Source organism: Carcharodon carcharias, chromosome 12 (assembly GCF_017639515.1).
Source record: "Carcharodon carcharias isolate sCarCar2 chromosome 12, sCarCar2.pri, whole genome shotgun sequence".
NCBI lineage: Eukaryota > Metazoa > Chordata > Chondrichthyes > Lamniformes > Lamnidae > Carcharodon > Carcharodon carcharias.
The window spans coordinates 45,622,134-45,645,045 of record NC_054478.1 but is presented as its reverse complement, the minus strand read 5'-3'; positions in this window follow the sequence as shown (position 1 = coordinate 45,645,045).

Below are 22,912 nucleotides of genomic sequence, written 5' to 3'. Positions count from 1 at the left end.
TAGGCCTCCTTGCCCTCCTCCCCCTGCCCGCACTGGCAGCCCTGAGCACTGTTGCTCATGTTCCACGCTGGGCGGGCCTTAATCAGCTTCCTGACTGCCCCCACCCATCCCCGCCGAGCACCACCCCACCAAGGGCAAAATCCTGCCCATTGAATATACTTTATCTTTTACACATTTTACAAAGAGTGGAATAGAGATCAGGGCATATGCATTGGATTAAGATAGAAACTGAAATATAGCCTTAAAATGTATTATTTTAAAATGTGAAGATTCTTTTATCATAATGGAAGAATTTGACATTCCACAAATATAAAATTAGCTTTTCAGGGCCAGAGAGGTTGTTCAATACAGGCAACCACAATTGGTTCTTGAAAATCGCATCTTAAGACAAAATGTCATAACTCGGAACTGATTTTCCCAAAAGAACAATGTTATAAATGGGCGACTGGTTCCTGAGCCGAGGCCCGATACCCTATTTTCACCAAAATAACACAGGATTTTGAACTCAATCAATTATGGGCACGTAATATAGCAACGTTAATGTATTTATGTTGTAAATGGCAATCATATTGACATTTTAAAAATCACATAATTAGCTATAAGTGCATATAGAAAAATAGTACAATACCATAACTATGGAGCTGTAGCAGTGCCTTGAGTCAGGGAGATGGGCGGCACAGAATGTCAATGCACATGTATGAACATTTGAACTTGTTCACTGACATGGCGTTGTAAAGCTGAAACCAACATGGGAAAATTAAAACAGTGTGTCAATTTATAAACGTCATAAGTGCTGTTCATCGTAACTCAAATGTCGTAAAGCCGAGGACTGCCAATGATATACTTATTAGAGCGTTATGAAATGAGTTACACTTCATTCAACTTTTTAAAGAGTTTTCACAGCAAGATTAAAAGTGTAAAAGTGGGAGTTCACATCATATCAAATGATTTCAGAAGATTTCTGCCTGTGGGAACTTCAACAGCTCCCGCAGGAACAGGAATTCACTGGCAGCACCTCTAGATTTCCACGTTTCATTTCACTGTTGTAATGATGGTTAACACTGACAGTTTTGTTATCACTACAATTACAAAATGTGGGCCATGATCTTGAAATTAGTCAGTCTCTTTCACTGGAGGTGGCCATTTATTGTAAATTATTTTTTCATGGATTTTTTTCTTCAGCATTCCCACAATGGACTGATATCTCTAGCAGCATAGCAATGGATTCTCCAAATAAATGAGCTTGAGGAGTCACTTTGGCTAAGTTTTCTATGTCCACATTATTGGCTAGGATTAATCAGCCTTCACCAGGCTTCTTATTAGAATCTTTTGAAAGTAGACTGAATAGAAGAGTGTGAATGATTGAGAAGTTGTTTCTATCTCACAGCAGAATATCTCTTTCCTACAAGCGGATCAGAAGTATGTTTTCAGACAGCCTTTCAGGCCATACTTCAGGAATGTCTGGCTAAGGATGCAGAGGTTATTTGTTGATCATGGTTATTGTGCATTGACATTCAAGATCTTTCATCATGTGTTACAGCTGATCTACGTATTGACTGAATGAAAGTCTTTGAAGTTGACATCAGCCATTTGATTGATTATGGATATTTTTCTCCTAATGTATGAGTAGGTAACACCCAACATTTCTGGGAAAGTAACAATGACACCAAAATATTGCTACTATGTGAACTGCTGCTCAGAGTTTATTGGAAATGAAAAAGTCTGTGGTGCCTCTGGAACAGGAAACAGTTATTCCTGAAAGCATGCCAATGTCAAATTGTGGCTAATACCACTAATTTGAAACTAGGCAGTTGGAACAAACCAAAGAGCTGAGTGGTGTGTATGAGAGGTGTTTACAATTATGATAGGTTTGGATAGTGAGAGTGGATGCAGAGAGAATGTTTCCTCTTGTGGGGAAGAGCATAACTCGAGATCATCAATATAAGCTAGTTGCCAAGATAACCAATAGGGAAGTCAAAAGAAACTTCTTTAGCCAAAGAGTGACGAGAATCTGGAACCCACTACCACAGGGAGTGATTGAAGTGAGTAGTATAGATACATTTAAAGGAAAGCTAGACAAGCCGATGAGAGAAAAGGGAACAGAGGGTTACAATGATAGATTTAGATGAGGAAAGATGGGAGGAGGCTTGAGTGGTGCCTAAACATTGGCATGGACTAGTTCCCAGGTGTTACCAGATTATGGAAAACAATGACACCTGGATAGCACCTGGACAACACCTGGACACTCACCCATATATTTTTGAACACTGGAAGCAGGGTTACAGAATTCAAAGTATACATAATTATTCCACAGTAGGTAGATTTTGGTTCTTTAATGAATATATTACATCTGGATTAAGTTCTTAAATCAGTTCACGTACCAACATTTTCAATATTGTTTAGGTAAACTAAACCATGACTGTATTATGATGTAACTTTATTTTGGCAGAAGAATTGACTTTATTGATCTTTTTCTAGAATAATGTCTGTGGGAGAGGAGGGAATTCATGGTCCCTTATCATTCGAGTTATTCTCTATGAAGAGATGAAGCAGCTTTTTCCATTCAAAGAATGAAATGATCAATGAACATATCATATTTCTGACAGTAGAGTGATTTAAATAAGAGTTTGGCCATTAACCAGGAGCCAAATTTTAGCAAAAAAACTCACTTTACATCTACAGCTGTTGTTTAAACAGTCTGCTGGCTGCCATCAGTATGTTTGTCAATTGACATTGGTTTCGCTAACCTTGAAACACAAAATGGATTTATAGAGTAATTATCATACTGCCAAACATGGCTTATATATATTAGATTGGTTAGATAAATACTTAGTCTGACGGAAGTGCATTGAACCAAATTGCTATTTTTTGTCATCATCAAAATATTCCTATACACCCCATTTAATTTTCCCTGCATTGTCAGTTTTTACTGGGTTAAGAAATCCTGTGCAAGCAACTTAACTGTTCCTATAATTTTCTAAACTTGTTGCTAGATTTGTCTATAGACATTTTTGAATCCAAAGTATATTGTAAATATTTAGAGTGAGAAATTTGTTCATCGCAGACATACATTGATTCCCTGGGGGCAGGCAGTGCCATGTGTTGCTACCTATGCAGCTTATACTGCATTCTTCGATGGTATCACTGACAAATGCCATGCAGGCCCTTCAGGTAATGGCCTATGGCACTGCCTGTCCCTGCGGAATCAATATAAGTCTGTATAGCTATGCAGACAAATTTCTCCCCTAAATCTTGCACTGTAGCACTCTAGTTATTGTGCTTTTGCTTGCCTGTTTATTATGGCCTAATTGGATTGCATTAAGTGATTCAATATTAGGTTCACTTTAATAGCAATACAACTGGAGAGGCATGGTTATTATGCCTATGCACATTCCTGTTGATGGAAGAAAACAGAACTTTTCATGTGCCTACTCATTTCAATGAGCTGCCTTTACTGATCTTGCTGCTTAAATTTTAAATGGTTAAACAAAGTTGGCACATAGATGTCAGGTGCAGACAGGATTAGTTTAAGCTGTCATGCACTTCCAGACAAATATACCCTTATTGAAAATCACTGGGCTCGCACATAAAGACCAATCTCTTGGGCAAGATACAGGGGGACACCTGCCATCCATGAAACCATAACCCAAAATGAATTACTTCTTCAAGACAGCCTCAGAAGAAAGCTGGGAATATGCCTTAAGAGAAAATTATCTGTACTTGAATTATCATGATTCATGTATACATTGCCATTTCTGTTAGAGGCAAACAATTTCAGCATAAATGCTTTTAGTTCAGTATCTGTAGATTCAACTGATTAGGCCAGAATTTGCTGTCAAAGTCATGGCCAGGCTAATGGTGCTTGCTATTATTTATGGTCAAATGCTACAGCAACTTCAGGTGAGCAGCAGATGTGCAGTTCAATGTGAATATCCAAAAGTAGTCCTCTGAGTTGCATCACATCTACAGCCTCCCTTTTATTTAGGAACTTGCTGTATTTGCCCATTTATTGCCCACTAGATTTGCCACAGAAAGTTAAGCCTTGTCATTACAAATGTAAATGCCCTTTTAAAGATGTGCTAAGTGCTAATCAACCTCTCATGCCCTGAAAATTAACTATTATCAATGTGGAGTCTCATTCCTTCAGGTTTTGAATTTTTTGGAGAGTTTTTAAAAATGTCAAATTTTAAATTTGATTTCTTGCTTTTCCCTTCTGACTCTTTTTATGTCTTCATACAATCATTTTTCCTTTTATTTCCAATTCTGTACCTGCTTTGACATTTAATTCAGCCCCTTTAATTCACTGTCCTTCTCATTTCTTTCTGTGTTGATTTTTCAAACCTTATATCTTATTAGTTACGGAGATTTGCTGTTAGTTGCCCTGTTCTTTCAGGCCCTAGATCCCTGTTTACTTCACTGCACTGTTATAGGCTTGGACTTCCAGGAACTTCATGGACAAAAGTTGTTTGAGCTAAAGGTGCAGGAACGAGGCTAACTAATGGCAGGCACTACAAGCAGTGTTGCTGTGTAACAGATTCGGCATCAAGGGACAGAATTATTTGTCACCGTAGACACGAGGCAGCCGAATTTGCTAACCTGTTGAAGTGGGGTGTTATTTAGCATGATCAGAGATGCAACACCTTGCCCCATGACAATGGTTTTCTTGATGCTTATAGTGAGAGAGAACAAGTTACAGGCATGAGAGAGACATGGGATTAGAATTCAAGGAGGAACAATGATGTCTAACATCCAAGATTTTGGAATAAAAACAGAAAATGCTGGAAAACTCAGCAGGTCTGACAGCATCTGTGATGGAATTGATCACATTTCTACTTCTCTTCACATTTCGACTTCTCTTTAGCTCAGAAGAAGAGCCCAGCAGACTTGAAATGTTAACCCTGTTTCTCTCTCCACAGATGCTTTCAGACCTGCTGAGTTTTTCCAGCATTTTCTGTTTTTATTTCATATTTCCAGCATCCGCAGTATTTTGCTATTATTTAAGATTTTGGGTCCAACTCCTTTGGCCGCCAGATAAATCCACTGCAATTGTTCCTTTTTGCTTTATTGCCAGAAAACCATTATCAATGAATGTGAATATCTTGTCAGCCTTTTGCCAATCTTTTGTTAATGTATAGCCTTCTTGAAAGCACCATGTCAAATGAAATGGAATGTTTAAAGGCAATTAATTTTTTTCTAAATAGATCAAAGGAGCAGAAAATGAAGTGCAGAATTATGCTTTGAGGCTGAATGAATACACACAATAAAATGCAATCTGTTGGTAGTAAATGCAGAGTGAGCAATGCAAGTGGTGGTAAATTACCTTCTATATGTGCAGTGGAAGCTTTATCTTCCCGCAAATGTTTTTATAAAAAAAACTTTTTCTTTAATGGGTTATTTGACATCATGCCTGCACAGAACACAATTCATTAAATTGGTTCCGTGTTGATGGGAACATAAATAATTTGATATTGAGGTTGATACCATAAAGTTTTTTTTAAAACTCTGGTTGGATTGTGAATGTGAGCTTCCATTATGTCTGGTCATAATGGAATTTGGAAGTCTCATTTCTTCTGTCTGCATTTAAGATTGTGAACAAGAATCAAAATATTGCAAATGCTGGAAATGTGAGACAGGAACAGAAAATACTGTAAACGTTCAGCAGTCCAGCAGCCACTATAGAGAGAACAGAGAAGATATTTTGGGTAAGAAACCTTCATTAGAATAGTCCTGTTCTTTCCACATATGTTTCCTGACCTAATGAGTGCTTCTAGCATTATCTGTTTTTTTTGTAGCTTGTGCAACTCTCTGCTTGCCATCCTCCTATTTCTCATCTATAAACTGCCCCTTGAAAAAATGATCCAAAATATGTCAGCATCCACATATACACTGACACCACTCAGCTCTATTTCACTACCATCTCTCTTGACCCCTTCACTGCCTCTATATTGTTAGACTTACATAAGAACATAAGAAATAGGAGCAGGAGTAGGCCATTTGGCTCCTCAATAAGACCATGGCTGATCTGCCCCAGGCCTCAACTCCTCTTTTGTGCCAGCTCCTCGTAGCCCTCAACTCCCAATATTTTAAAAATCTACCTACCTTCTCTTTAAATACTGTCAGTGATCTATCCACAACTCTCTGAGTTAGAGAATTCCAGACATTCATCATCCTCTGAGAGAAGAAATTCCTTCGCTTCTCAGTTTTAAATGAGTGTCCCCTTATTCTGTAACTATGTCCCCTAGTTCGAGATTCCCCCAATAGTGGAAACATTTTTTCAATGTCTACCCTTTCAAGCCCCCTCAGCATCTTGTACATTTCAATAAGATCACTCCTCATTCTTCTAAACTCTAATGAATAAATGCCTAAACTTGATAAGTCAACCCCTTCATCCCAGGAATCAGCCTAGTGAATCTCTGTTGAACTCCAACGCCTGTATATCCTTTTTTAAATACGGGGACCAAAACTGTACACAGTACTCCAGGTGCAGCCTCACCAACACCATGTACAGTTGTAACAAGACTTCCCTATTTTTAAACTCTAGCCCCCTAACAATACAGGCCAAAATTCCATTTGCCTTCTTAATTACTTGCTGCACCTGCATGCTAACTTTTTGTGTTTCGCACACAAGAACATCCAGATCCCTCTGTGCTGCACTTTTTTGGAGTCTCTCTCCATTTAAATAATAGTCTGCCTTTTAATTTTTCCTACCAAAGTGCATGACCCCACACTTTCCTACATTAAACTCCATCTGCCAAGTTTTTGCCCATTTACTCAACCTGTCTATATCCCCTTGCAGGTTCCTTATATCCTCATCATAATATGCCTTCCCACCTATTTTTGTATCATCATTTGTATTTGTATTGTATTGTATTTTGGATACATTACACTCTGCCCCCTCCTCCAAGTCATTGATATAGATAGTAAATAATTGAGGTCCTAGGACAGACCCTTGTGGCACTCCACTAATTACATTTTTCCAACCTAAAAAAGACCCATTAATCCCGACTCTGTCTTCCGTGTGTTAACCAATCCTAAATCCATGCAAATACATTACCCCCAACACCTTATTTTGTGCAATAACCTTATCGAATGCCTTCTGGAAATCCAAAATACATTACATTTACCAGTTCCCCTTTATCAACTCTGCTTGTTATATTCTTTGTCAAATTGTCAAACATGATTTTCCTTTCTCAAAACCATGTTGACTCTGTTTGATTGCATTAACCTTTTCTAAATGTCCTGCTATTTCTTCCTTAATAATGGACTGTAGCATTTTCCCAACGACAGATGATAGGCTGACTGGCCTATACTTTCCTGCTTTTTGTCTCCCACCCTTCTTGAACAGAGGCGTCACATTAGCGATTTACGAATCCGCTGGGACCCTCCTGGAATCCAGTGAGTTCTGGAATATTTTGACCAATGCCTCCACTATCTCTGCAGCTACTTCTTTTAAAACCCTTGGATGTAAGGCATTAGGTCCTGGCAACTTGTCTACCTTGACTCCCATTAGTTTCTCAAATACTTTGTCCCTCTCATTAGCCCCTTGCTCATCTGATATCTTTGGAATGTTTATAATGTCCACCACCATGAAGACCGATGCAAAATATTGGTTTAAATCATCTGCCATTTCCCTGTTCCCCGTTATCAATTCTACAGTCGCATCCTCCAATGATCCCACGCTCACTTCCTGTCTGACATCCAGTCATGGATGAGCTAAAATTTCATCCAATTCAACACTGGGGAGGCTCATAAGGTTCACAGACAGTTACAGCATTGAAGGAGGCCATTCAGCTCATTGCGCTCGTGCCAGTCAACAAAGACCTGACTACACTAATTGCTTTTTCCAGCACTTGGCCCATAGCCCTGGAGGCTATGGCACAACAAGTGAATAACTAAATACTTCTTAAATGTTCTGAGAGTTTCTGACTCTACCACCATTTCAGGCAGTGAGTTCCAGACTCCCACCACCCTCTGGGTGAAAAAAATTCTCCTCAACTTCCCTCTTAGCCTTCTACTTCTTACCATAAATCTATGCCCCTGGTTATTGACCCTTCTACTAATGGGATAGAATTTTCCCGTTGGCATGCAGGGGTGGGCCCCGTATGCACGTGTGTAAAATGACAGGCGGTGACGTCTGGCGAGCATCCCGACGTCACCGTGCGCCATTGCAATATTCTGTTGGGTGGGAGCGTGATGTTCTCAGATGTGCGCCCACCATTAACTAACAGGCCACTCAAGGCCCTTGAGGTGCCAATTCACAGCGACTTTTTGGTGCCCGTGAAATCTTCGGATTGGCGCACAGGCACCACGAGCAGTCAGGTAGGATACATTTGTATAAACCTCATCCACGGGTGGGATAAGAGGGCTCAATGGGGTTGCGAGTGTGCTCTTTCAAATAATGATGTTTCAAAGTTAATGATACTTGCCTGAGTGATACTTCAAAACATGTACCAGCTGCTTGGACTGGACTGACAAAACTTCAGGTCAGCACTCTGCAGTGAGGAATCTTTTCTGGGACTGCATGTTTCAGGAAGCCTTCCCTTAACCTGGGAATGGGAGCTAAACTGTCCACTGGAGGCACCTCCTCTGAGGAGGGAGAGCTAGAAGGGGGATGAGGCCAGGAGTGCACATTCAGCCTCCAGGGGAGCCACTTTTGTGAGGTCAGGCACAGACACAAGGGGTGCAGGGCCAACAGGTAGCCCAAGGCGGAAGGGAAGACGCCACTATCTAGCAGCCAGGGTATACAGGCGGTGAAGCAGCTACCTCAATATGTCTGGCATGCAGTGCCGAAGGAGGCTCCGTCTCTCAAGGGAGATAGCCAACTATATCTGTCAGATGATTGGGCCTGAAATCTCCGCGAACTCTATGGGTGGACACCACATGCCAGTGGCTCTGAAGCTCCCAGCTGCCGTCAAATTCTAAACCTCTGGCTCCTTCCAGGGGTCGGTGGGTGACCTTTGCAGTTTCTCCCAATCAACTATCCACACTTGTGTCAAGCAGGTTACAGACGCTCTGTTCAGGCGTGCATTGACCTTCATCCTCTACCATTGGGACCAGGCAAACCAGACACAGTGAGCCAGAGGCTTTGCGGCCATTGCTGGCTTCCCCCGTGTCCAGGGTGCAATAGACTGTACACATGTGGCCATCAAGGCACCAGCAGGTGAGCCCGGTGCCTTCGTCAACAGGAAGGGCTTCCACTCCATGAACGTGCAGATAGTGTGTGATCACATAATGCTGATTCTACAAGTCTGTGCAAGGTAGCCAGGCAGCTCCCACAGTATCTACATCCTCAGACACTACCAGGTGCCAGGGCTCTTTAGTGCTCTAGCCCGGCTGGATGGATGGCTGTTGGGAGACAAGGGCTACCCCCTCAAAAGGTGGCTCATGACGCCTCTCCGACATCCAAGAACAGAAGCTGAGCAGCGGTACAATAGGAGCCATGCCTCCACAAGGGCTGTGGTGAAAAGAGCCATTGGTCTTCTCAAGATGTGCTTCTGATGCCTGGACCGCTCAGGAGGTGCGCTACAGTACCCCCCCAGATCGTGTGTCGCTGATAGTGGTTGCATGCTCCACTATCCGCAATCTTGTGCTGGAAAGGGGCGATGCTGTGGATAATGAAGATGTAGACGCAGTGGCTGTGGCTGCACATGATGAGTCCAGCAGTGAATCTTAGGATGAGCATGCACGGGGAGATGCTGAGGGGGTAGACGCTGACCCGGGCATACTCCAGGGAGGCAGGGACACGGGGAGGCTTTAATTCAACAAACCTTCAACACATATGGACCTCCAGGACAAACCTGGGCTGTACACTCCATATTCGAGACCTAAGTGCAAAATCTGTCTGGTTAGCAACATTAACTAAAGTCCAAGTTAATAAAGCTGAATGTCCACAAATCACTCATTACATTACTGGAAAACATCACCTGCAGAACAAAAGAGGCACCCTCAGCCATGGTGACATGTCTGAATTTAATATCACAACCAAAGAAACTTAATGAAACAAAATGAAAAATATGTTAAAAATCACACCAACTCATAAAGGCCTCATTGTGGGCCAACACAAAAGCACCAGTGATAAACACGTAGTGTGTCTAAGGTGCTATGTCCTGGTGCTGACCCCTTGCTGGGAGTGGCATCTGAGCCAGCCTGATTCTGCTGTCCTGTTCCCCTCGATGACCTTGGCGTTCGTCCTCTGGCTCGTGGAGCCTGTGCTGGCCCCACCGGGCAGCGAGCTGCCAGTTCCATAGCTGGCATCTCCCCAGTTGTCGCAGCCTCATCGGATGCAACGGTCACTGGGAGAGAGGCGGTGGAGCTGCCGCCCTCATCCGGAGCATCCTGAGAGGAGCTCGCAGAGATGACAGGCAGCTGCTGTGCCGATGTCAGGTCACTTCGGACCTCCATGCTCACCGTGGATGGATGGGCACTGAGCTGGGAAACTTGGTGCCCAGACAATCTCCCACACTGGCACTGACCAGCTGAGGTCAATGCCGATGTGAGGGCTTTCTGGTCAGAGCGCACTCCTGGAAGCCCTGATGGGTCTCCTGGAGGAGCCTCTCCACGAGAGTCACCATTGTCTCCATGGAGGACGCATGGTGCTCAGACATGTGGCTCATTGCTTCAGTGATAGTCCGCGTAGACTCCTCCAACACCGAGACCAAGCCAAGCATAGCCTCATGTATCTCCCTCAGAGGCTCCCACACACCCGGCCGCATTTCCTGCACCTGCTGTGTTGCAGACAACTCCAGAGGCACAACATCAGGCACTGACTGAGCATGTGTCTGGTCTCCTGCAGTCCTCTGACTGCTGGCGCCACAGGCACTCTCTGTCTCTGCCAGCTCCTCCAGCGACTGTGAAGTGCCCTCACCACTGTGCCGGGATACCAGCCGATGTTCTAATTCCCACCGAGGTGCTAGTCTCTGCGCTAGTGCCTGCCTGGCATCGATGGTGTGGCACTGGTGAGACTTCAGGGCCCTCAGGTGTGAGAGGGGGACTCTGCTGCTCCTCCTCCCGGCCCTGCTTCAATGATGCTGAAAGGGAGAACAAGGACATTGGATCAGTAAACGTGGAGACAACGTCAATGTGCATCCCTGTCCCCCGGATCATTATGCGCTCATCCTTCCATAAGCAACGGTCAAGCCATGTTGCAAACTTCAATCACTGAATATTCAGTACTGCCATGGCTACTGGGAGAACAATGGTGACCTCACTGCTGGGCAAACATACCTGCCCCTGGCACCCGAACCTCACTGACACTGATGGACCTGGGCGCATGACGCCTCTCCAAATCTTGGGCCTCGTGCTCGAAGCGGCTGAGAATCACTAACTGTGCCAGGCTGCTGCCAGTCCTCAACAAAAACAGAATTACCTGGAAAAACTCAGCAGGTCTGGCAGCATCGGCAGAGAAGAACAAAGTTGAGGTTTCGAGTCCTCATGACCCTTTAACAGAACTGAGTAAAAATAGGAGAGGGGTGAAATATAAGCTGGGTTAAGGGGAGGGGGGTGGGGGGAGAGAAGTGGGGGGGGCGTGGTTGTAGGGACAAGCAAGCAGTGATAAGAGCAGATAATCAAAAGGTGTCGTAGACAAAAGAACAAAGAGGTGTTGAAGGTGGTGATATTATCTAAACGAATGTGCTAATTAAGAATGGATGGCAGGACACGCAAGGTACAGCTCTAGTGGGGGTGGGGTGAAATAAGACTAACAGGGCATAAAAGATATAGATTTAAAAATAATGGAAATAGGTGGGAAAAGAAAAATCCATATAAATTATTGGAAAAATCAAAAGGGAAGGGGAAGAAATGAAAAGGGGGCGGGGATAGAGGAGGGAGTTCAAGATCTAAAGTTGTTGAATTCAATATTTAGTCTGGAAGGCTGTAAAGTGCCTAGTCAGAAGATGAGATGCTGTTCCTCCAGTTTGCATTAAGCTTCGCTGGAACAATGCAGCAAGACAAGGACAGACATGTGGGCAAGAGAGCAGGGTGGAGTGTTAAAATGGCAAGCGACAGGGAGGTTTGGGTCATTCTTGCGGACAGACCGAAGGTGTTCTGCAAAGTGGTCACCCAGTTTGCGTTTAGTCTCTCCAATGTAGAGGAGACCGCATTGGGAGCAACGAATGCAGTAGACTAAGTTGGGGGAAATGCAAGTGAAATGCTGCTTCACTTGAAAGGAATGTTTGGACCCTTGGATGGTGAGGAGAGAGGAAGTGAAGGGGCAGGTGTTGCATCTTTTGCATATACAAGGGGAGGTGCCATAGGTGGGGGTTGAGGAGTAGGGGGTGATGGAGGAGTGGACCAGGGTGTCCCGGAGGGAACGATCCCTACGGAATGCCGCCGGGGGGGGGGGGGGGGGGGGGGGGGGGGGGGGGTGAAGGGAAGATGTGTTTGGTGGTGGCATCATGCTGGAGGAGGTGGAAATGGCGGAGGATGAACCTTTGAATGCTGGTGGGGTGATAAGTGAGGACAAGGAGGACCCTATCATGTTTCTGGGAGGGAGGAGAAGGCGTGAGGGCAGATGCGTGGGAGACGGGCCGGACATGGTTGAGGGCCCTGTCAACGACCGTGGGTGGAAAACCTCGGTTAAGGAAGAAGGAGGACATGTCAGAGGAACTGTTTTTGAAGGCAGCATCATCAGAACAGATGTGACAGAGGCGAAGGAACTGAGAGAATGGGATGGAGTCCTTACAGGAAGTGGCATGTGAGGAGCTGTAGTCGAGGCCATGTCCTCACCTGTTCGGTGGTTTTACGTGCATTCTTCTCCTGAAAAGGAGAGAAGAACATTGATTAGTGCTACTTGTGCCTGGACTCGCTTCACGGACGGCCCACACCAACCAGAGTGGGACATTGCAGGGCTCTAGTGTCTCCTCACCTCGCTGATGCCGAACACTCACAGAAAGATGCTAGGCCTGTCCTCCCCCACCTCCCCCTTAGCCAAATGCTGCTTCCATCAATTTAGGCATCACATGGTCTAACCTTCCATAGCAAGGAGGCGCAAGCACGTGGAGCACAGAGGGCAGCAGATTGATCAGTGCCATGCCACCTTGAAGCTCCCCCCCAAGCATGTTATCACCCTGAATTTGACATGTCCTGGAGTTCCAGGCCAACGCCTTGGAGCAGCTCCTCCAGGTTGCCCCCAAAACAGTAATGTGTGTCTCAGTGTACCACATTCTGCCGGGGCAGAACCCATCTCTTCACCACCCTCTCAGGGTGACCTCAGCACGGGCAATATCTGCTGGCCCACCCAGTGAAGGACACATGCCATCAATGATTCAAAGCAGTCACTACACTCAGACTTGGGTGGGGGGGGTGGGCAGGGGGGAAAACATACCTGCTGGGTTAAGTGACCGATGCCAACATGGTACTCACCCTTCCCAAGCGCAACAGGTCATCGAAGCACTTGCGAAACGGGATCTAGGTGTGTCGCACCACATCATGGGAGCTCACAATCTTCGCCACCTCCCCCCAGGCCCCTTTGACCATGTGCGAGGGCCTCCTCCTCCCGTCCTGGGGTACAAGGACCTCCCGCTGTGCTGCCACCTCCTCCAGGAGGGCAGCAAGGCAATCATCTCAAAAACGAGGGGCACAGTGTCCCCCTGCCCTACCTTCCTGCCTGGCCTGTTCACCAGCAGCACTCTGGGGAGCCCTTCTACTAGTCATGATTCACAGCCTTGGAAAGGCTGCAGCAGCTTTTTTAAAACAGGCCGTTGGGTCGACATTGGACCCGGCCACCATTGCAGACCCACGGCCACCCGTCCACTCCCGCTATTCTCGGGAGCCGCAATTCACGCTGGATGGGCCTTAAATGAGCTGCCCACGTAAAATGGTGTTGCAGACCTGTTCATGGACGGCGATCAGGTCCGCACCCACACGACAGCCAGAAAATTCAGCCCACGGGAAAAGTGCCGTCCCATCCACCCTATCTATGTCCCTCATAATCTTATACACCTCTATCAGGTCCCCTCTCAATTTTCGCTGCTTCAATGAAAACAACCCCAGCCTATCCAATCTTTCTTCAAATCTCAGACCTTCCAGCCCAGGCAGCATCCTGGTAAATCTCCTCTGCACCCTCTCCAGTGCAACCGCATTTTTCCTATAATGTGGTGACCAGAACTGTGCACAGTACTCCAGCTGTGGCCTAACCAGCATGTTATACAGTTGCAACATAACCTCCCTGCTCTTGTAATCTATGCCTTGGCTAATAAAGGCAAGTATCCCATATGCCTTGTAAACCACTTTACCTACCTGCATTGCTACCTTCAGGGATCTGTAAATATGCACGCCAAGGCCCATCTGATCTTTAGTACTTTCCAGGGTCCTACCATTCATAGTGTAACCCTTGCCTTGCTAGTCCTTCCAGAGTGCATTACCTCACTTTTCTGGTTCGAATTCCATTTGCCACTGCTCTGCCCACCTGACCAGTCCACTGATATCCTCCTGCAGTTTACAGCTATCCTCCTCACTACTTACCATCCCACCAATTTTCGTGTCATCCGCAAACTTCTTGATCATACCCCCTGCATTTAATCCAAATCATTTATGTACATCAAAAACAGCAAGGACCCCAGCACCAATCCCTGCAGAACCCCAATAAAACAGACTTCCAGTCACAGAAAATTCCCTCTACCATCACCTCCTGCTTCTTGCCTCTCAACTAATTTTGGATCCAACAGATTCCATGGGCTCTTACTTTCTTGACTAGTCTGGCATGTGGGACCTTATCAAAAGCCTTGATAAAGTCCACGGAGACCACATGAAATGCATTATCCTCATCACACTCATGGTTACCTTCTCAAAAATTATGATCAAATTTGTCAAACATGACCTTCCCTTAACAAATCCATGCTGTCTATACCTGATTAATCCATGTATCTCCAAGTGCAGATAGATTCTGTCCTTCAGAATTCTTTCTAGTAACTACCCCACCTCCAAGGTTAGACTGACTGGCCTGTAATTTCCTGGACTATCCCTTCCTCCCTTTTTTAATAATGGGACAATGTTTGCAGTCCTCCAGTCCTCTGGCATCTCATCTGTGGTTGGAGAGGATTCAAAAATTACTGCCAGGGCCCCTGATATCTCTTTTCTTGCCTCCCTCAACAGCCTGGGATACATCTCATCCAGGCCTGTGGATTTATCCACTTTTAAGGCCACTAAACCTGCTAGTGCCTCCTCTCTCTCTATGTTAATGTCCTTTAATATTTCACAGTCCTCCACCCTGATGCCTATACCTGCATTGTCCTTTTCCATTGTGAAGACTGATACAAAGTATTCATTGAGGACTGTACCCACGTCTTCTGGGTCCACACACAGATTACCTCTATGGTCCCTAATTGGCCCTAGTCTTTCCCTCGTTATTCTCTTGCTCTTTATGTATTTAAAAAACCCCTTTGGGTTTTCCTTTATTCTACCCACCAATACTTTCTCATGCACTCTCTTAGCTTTCTTAATCTCCTTTTAAAGTTCTCCTGCACTTTTTATACTCCTCTAGGGACCCTGCCATATTGAGCCCTCAGTCTCTGCCATAAGCTTCTCTTTTTTTCGTAATCCTAACCTTTAAACCCCTTGACATCCAGGGTTCTCCTGACTTGATCCCCTGCCCCCCCCCACCTTTTGTCTTTACAGGAACATATTTGCCCTGTACTCTCATTATTTCCCCCTTGAATACTTCCCACTGCTCTGATACAGTTTTATCTGCCAGTAGCTGCTCACAGTCCACTTGGGCCAAATCGTATCTCATCTTAGTAAAATTTGCATTTCCCCAGTTTAGAACTTTTATTCCAGACCCAACTTTATCCTTTTCCATAACTATCCTATATCCTATCCTATATCTTATGGAGTTTTGGTTACCATCTCCAGAATGCTCCCCTACTGATACGCCTTCCATCTGCCCGGGCTCATTTCCGAATATTAGGTCCAGAACCGCCCCCTCCTCGTTGGGCTTTCTATGTACTGGCTAAAGAAGTTCTCCTGGATGCAACTTAAGAATTTTGCCCCCTCCCAACTTATACACGAAAACTATCCCAGTTAATATTTGGGTAGTTAAAATCCCCTACTATTACTGCCTTTTTATTCTTACACTTTCCTGAAATTTGATTACATATTTGACCCTTTATCTCTCCCTGAATGTTTGGGGGCCTATAGTACACACCCAACAGCATGTTTGCCCTTATTGTGTTTTTCACTTCTACCCACATGGCCTCATTTGATGATCCTTCCAAGATATCATCCCTCCTCACTGCTATAATTGGTTCCTTGATCAATATTGTGACCCTCCTCTTCTATCCCCCCCCTCAAATCAGCTGAATACTCTATAACGTGGAATGTTGAGCTGCCAATCCTGCCCTTCTTTTAGCCAAGTCTCGGTTATAGCTGTGGAATCATATCCCCCTTCCCAACTGTGCCCTCAGCACACCTGTCTTATTCCTCAGGCTCCTTGCATTAAAATATATTCCATTTAGCCTTGCTAAACTCATTTCTTTCTTATCTAGCCTATGTTCCTTCTGCCTTCCAGACTCACTCACTAACATTTTAACTTCTAATTCCGTCTCAGCTTTTCTCCCCTCTGAACAACTTTTCAGGATCCCACCCCCTGCCAATTTAGTTTAAACCCATCCCATTTGCATTAGCAAACCTCCCCACAAGGATGTTGGCCCCATTCCTGTTCAGATGTAACCCGTCCAACCTCACCCAGAAACGATCCCGATGCCCCAGGAATCTAAAGCCTTCCGTCCTGCACCATCTCTCCAGCCGTGCATTCACAGAATCACTCAGTGCAGAAGAGGCCCTTCGCCCCATCAAGTCTGCACCAACACGTGAGAAAGACCTGACCTACCTACCTAATCCCATTTACCAGCATTTGGCCCATAGCCTTGAATGTTATGACATGCCAAGTGCTCATCCAGGTACTTTTTAAAGGATGTGAGGCAATTTGCCTCCACCACCCTCCCAGGCAGTGCATTCCAGACCATCACCACCCTCAGGGTAAGAAAGTTTTTCTCCACATCCCCCCTAAACCTCCTGCCCCTCACCTTGAACTTATGTCCCTTCATGACTGACGCTTCAACTAAGGGGAACAGCTGCTCCCTATCCACCCTGTCCATGCCCCTCATATCTTGTACAGATTATGTACACCTCGATCAGGTCGCCCCTCAGTCTTCTCTGCTCCAATGAAAACAACCCAAGTCTATCCAACCTCTCTTCATAACTTAAATGTTTCATCCCAGGCAACATCCTGGTGAATCTCCTCTGCACCCACTCCAGTGCAATCACATCCTACCTATAATGTGGCAACCAGAACTGCACACAGTACTCCAGCTGTAGCCTCACCAAGGTTCTATACAACTCCAACATGACCTCTCTACTTTTGTAATTCATCTGCTCTATCCTTCTGTTCCTACACTCACTTCTACATGGCACCAGGAGTAACCCAGAGATTGCTACCTTAGAAGTCCTGCTTTTCAATTTCCTACCTAACTCCCTAAGGCCTGCTTGCAGGTCCTCATTTCTCTTTCTTCCTATGTCATTGGTCCCAACACGGACCACGACCTCTGACTGTACACCCTCCCCCTTCAGAATGCCCTGCAGCCGTTCTGTGACATCCTTGACCCTGGCACCCAGGTGGCAACATACCATCCTGGAGTCACATCTATGGCCCTAGAAGCGCCTGTCTACTTCCCTCAGTAACGAATCCCCTACCACTATTGCCCTTCCACATTTCTTCTTCCCCCACTCAGCAGCTGGACTATCCACAGGCTCTGGTTGGCCTCCGCAGAGAAACCATCACTTTCACCATTTTCCAAGGCCAAGGAACGGTTTGTGAGCGAGATGCACTCAGGGGATTCTCCCAATATGTGCCTGGTCCCCATCTTCTGTCTGATGGTCACTCATTCCCTCTCTGCTTGCACTTCCTTAAGCTGCAGGATGACCACGCCCTGAAACGTGCTATCCATGAACCTCTCAGCCTCATGAATGCACCATTGTGCCCCCAGCTGCTGCTCAAACTCCAAAACCCGGAACTCGAATTGGTCCAGTCGGAGGCACCTCCTACGCACAAGGGGCAGGATATTCTGGTCGGTGGGTGGGGGCGGGGTCTGCTCACGTCCGATTGAGGCCATTGAGAAACTAATTAAAATCATTAATGGACCTGCCCGTCCAACCTTAAGGTTGGCGGACAGGCCGGGAGCCTTGGCAGGCTTCTGAAAAAGCATGAAACCTCATCCATGGGTGGGATGAGGTTTCATGAGGGTATTTAAATTTTTAATAAAGGTTTCAGTTAAAGTTATGGACATGTCCCAACTCATGTGACACATGAGGGGACATGTCAGGGAAATTTTTCTATCATTTTTATTGCAAATTTGAATTCGGAGCCAATCTCCCTGAGGCAGCACTTAGCCTCAGGGAGATCAGTGTGCTCTTTCACACTCCCAGCTGACAGAATCCACACCCCCCTGCCCGCACAGGGAATGCATAGCACTTCTTGGCGGACGTCACATTGGGCAGGCCTTCATTGACCCGCCCACATAAAATGGCGGCACACCCCCGATCCGGGGTGCCGATTGGAGGCGCGCCCACCTGTGCCCACTGCTGCACTTCCCCCGCCCCCCCAACTGGGGGCTCGTTTTTCCCATGGTCATCCAGACCACCAGGACCGCCAAGGATTTCCCACATAGAGCAGGATGTGCAAATCACGGGACTGAGTTTCCCAGACATATCTTAAGTAACTAGAATATGGACCCATACTTTTATTTTACCCTTACCCCTACTTGAGTATAGACTAAATGCTAGATCCTCTAGATAGATTAGATCCTCTAGGTGCTGTTGACTACCTGTCCCAGGGTCTTCCTGTCACACTCTTGCAGCAATGGCTGATGTCATTGGTGTCACAAAGACTGCCTACATTCATTTCCATAATATCATCTATCTCTACTTCGGCTCAACTGATGCTGAAATTCTTCTCTGTGCTTTTATTGCCTCCATACTTTACTATCCCAATACTCTGCATTTTTCAGCCTCCATATCTTAAGTTCTGCTGCCCATATCCTATGTACTGAGATCACATTGCCTATCACCTGTGCTGATTTACATTGGATTCTGGACCACAGAAGCCTTCATTTTTAAATTCTCATTCTCAATTCAACCTCAAGAGCCTCATCCATTTTTGTTTCTTTATCCTTCCCCAGCCTGAGAACCTTCTGAGATCTCTGTACTCCTTCAACTTTAGCTCTTGTCCATCCCCCACTTCCTTCACCCTACCAATGGTGAGAGTGCTTTCCATGGGCTAGACCCTATGCCCTGGAATCCTTTTTGGAAAGCCGAGTGGCCTCTTTGTCATGTGGGAAAGTATATTTCTAGAAAAAACTATCACAGTCCATATAGGGGCCGAGGGAGGTTGTGTTGAGCTGAAGTTGGCTGTTGTGAATCTATGAATTAATTCTAAGTAGTATCAGATGCTGTGTTTTTGGATGATGCTCTTTTGGGGCAGCATGTAAATGAGAAATAGGATGAGAAATATAGATGCTTGGGTGGGCTCCAGAGATAACGGTGCAGGAGTATCAAGGTAAGCTATTGCACAAGATCTTCTAGCTGCAACTGGATAGATGCATAGATAGATGTAGGGGATGGACAAGAACCAAAGTTGAAGGAGCACAGAGTTCTCAGAGGATTCTCGGGCTGGGTAAGGATAAAGAAAAAGAGACGGATGAGGCTATTGAGGGACTTTAACCTGAGAATGAGAGTTTAAAAATGAGCAGCAGAGAAGAATTGTTGGTGGAGGTCATCTGTGTCAGAAGTTGCAGACAGGTTAAACAGGATGAGGAGAAATAGTGCACCGCAGTCACAGTCATATAGAATGTCTTTTGTAACTTTGGCAAGAGCTGTTTCAGTGTTGTGGCAGTAAAACCATGTAAAATCTATCCATTCAATCATGCTTCTGGTCATCTCTTCTAAGTCTTCTCCTACTGCTCTAATGATATTTGCTTCTGTCTTTGAGCAGCACTTTGGGATATTTACTACATTAAAGGTACTAACTTAATTCAAGTTGTTATTGGAGCTGAAGGGCTCGATCTGTGATGGACAGTCAGGTGCATTTAGATAATGGAGATGTAAGCAAGGGATGTTTTTCTGATTTTTTGCTTCAGATCAGGCAGCATTTATACAGATCATCATTCAGGAAATTGGAAATAGTGAAGTTTACAACAGTGCCAATCAGAGATTAACAAATGGCAAACCCACAGTCAGTCCATTTCCGACCTCAAAACCATGTTATGTGGGCTACAGAGTAGTGTGAGCTTTGACTTATCAATCAACTTTTAACTTACATGTGGAGTTCTTTATTCCTTGGCTTGTCAATTATAGACCACATGAGCTGAAGAGAGTAAAGATTGATCAGCTGGAATTGGACAGAAGTTAACTGTGGGGAATTATTGATGAACAGATCTCAGGAAAAGAGTCTGTGAATATCACTGATTTTGGTTTCTCTAGAAACATTAAAGGAGGACATTTTTAATAATTTTGTTTGAATTTAGTTCAAGAGGCCAGGGGGTGGGTTAAAGGGGGAAATGACCTTACCGGGGAGTGGGGAGGTGCTTGCTTCCAATTCGATCTGCAAAGGAAGCTCATCCTCTTCCCAATACCAGGCTGCTCAGCTAATGCTGCTGGGTTTTCAGCTTGATATGCAGGACCTCCCCCCATTGCAGGCAAAACTCCAGCGGGAGTGGGATGATATTCTTAAGTGGCCATTAAAGGGCATGCAGGAAGGCCACCCACTGGACTTAGCATGCCACCCCACCTTCAAATCTGGCAACAAGGGAGGGTAAAGTCCATAGAGTCGGTGGAGGGAGAGCAGATTGCTTTCTCCCCTCCCAATCAAGGATTGTGAACACAAGAACACAAGAAATAGGAGCCAAAGTAGGCCATATGGCATTTCGAGCCTGCTCTGCTATTCATTACGATTAGGGCTGACCGTGGGCTTCAACTCCACTTTCCTGCCCACTCCCCAGATCACTTGGCTTGCTGAGAGACCAAACATCTGTCTATCCCAGCATTAAATATATTCAATGATGGAGCATCCACAACCCTCTGGTGTAAAGAGTTCCAAAGATTCACAACCCTTTGAGTGAAAACATTTCTCCTCATCTCAGTCCTAAATGTGTGTTCCCTTATTGTGAGACTGTGACGCCATGTTTTAGATTTCCCAGCCGGTCGAAACAACTTTCTAGTGTCTACCTTGTCAAGCCCCTTCAGAATCTTGTGTGTTTCAATTAGATCATCTCTATATTCTTCTAAACCTCAGATAGCATAGGCCCAATTTATTCAGCCTCCTCATAGGACAACCCTCTCAATCTAATGAACCTTTACTGTATTGTTTCCAATGCAAGTATATCCTTCCTTAAATATGGAGCTGAATTTTACAACCTTTAGCTGGAGTGCTATTTTATCCATGGCAGGGGGAAGGGAGAGAGCGGGGTGCCACGCCAGGCCCATAGCCCGGCAGCTGGGCGAGCTGTTGTCGGGCAAGGGTGGGGGAGCTCCTTTGGAGGTCCCCTGTGCCCATTGGAGGCACACCCCAAAGGTCATACCCCACCATTTAACCACGCCCCCCCCCCCACCCCGGGTCTGTCAAATCCAGCCCCAACCCCACTCACCCCACCTTGGACAGCACCCTGAATACCCACCCTATGAAGACCGGAACTGCGCACAGTATTCCAGGTGTAGTCTCACCAGAGTCTTGTACAATTCTAGTAATACTTGTTTATTCTTGTACTCTAATCCCCTTGAAATGAAGGTCAACATGTCATTTGCCTTCCTAATTACTTGCTGTACCTGCATGCTAACTTTGTGTTCCTTATACGAACACATCCAACTCTCTCTGAACATCAACATTTACAAGTTTTATACCCTTCAAAATTTAGTCTGCTTTTCTTTTCTTGTAAACACTTCCCCACATTTTAATCCATCTGCCATCTTGATGCCCACTCATTTAACCTCTCTATATCTCCTTGCAGCCACTTTGTGTCCTCCTCACAGATTGCATTCTTATGTAGCTTTGAATCATCAGCAAACTTAGATACATTACTCTCTGTCTCTTCATCTAAGTCATTAATATAGATTATAAATAGCTGTGGCTTCAGAACTGATCTTGGCAGTACTCCACTAGTCGCAGCCTGCCAAGTTGAAGATGCCCCATTTATGCCTAATAGTTCCTTCCCATCCATTAACGAATCCTCTATCCATGCTAGTATATTACCCCTAACTCCACGAGCCCTTATCCTGCTTATTAACTTTTAGTGTGGCATCTTATTGAATGCCTTTTGGAAATCCAGGTATGCTACATCTACTGGTTCACCTTTATCTACCCTATTAGTCCTCAGAAAACTAATAAATTTGTCAAACCCAGTTTCCCTTTCGGAAAACCATATAAACTTTGTTTGGTCATACGATGCTTTTAAAGTGCATTGTTAAGCCTTACTTAATAGATTCCAACACATTCCCAGCAACAATGTCAGGCTAACAGACCTGTTGTTCCCTGTTTTCTCCCTCCCTCATATTTGAACATCGGTGTTATATTTGCTAATTTTCGATTTGTTGGAACCATTCAGGAATCTAGGGAATTTTGGAAAATCATAACCAGCTTATCTAGCATCTCTTCAGCTATCTCTTTTAGAACCCCAGGATGAGGGCCATCAGGCCCTGGGGATCTGTCATATTTTCATCCCTCGAGTTCTCCAGTACTTGTTTTATGTTCCTGGCTAATTCACTTGTATTTTATTTTTTCCCTTTTTATCAACTTTTTGGTTGCCATTTGCTGGTTTCCAAAACATTCCAATCCTTAGACTTGCTCCTATTCTTTTCAACATTATAAGCCTCTTCTTTTAATCTAATACTATCTTTAACTTTCTGAGTAAACCACAGATGGATCTTTATT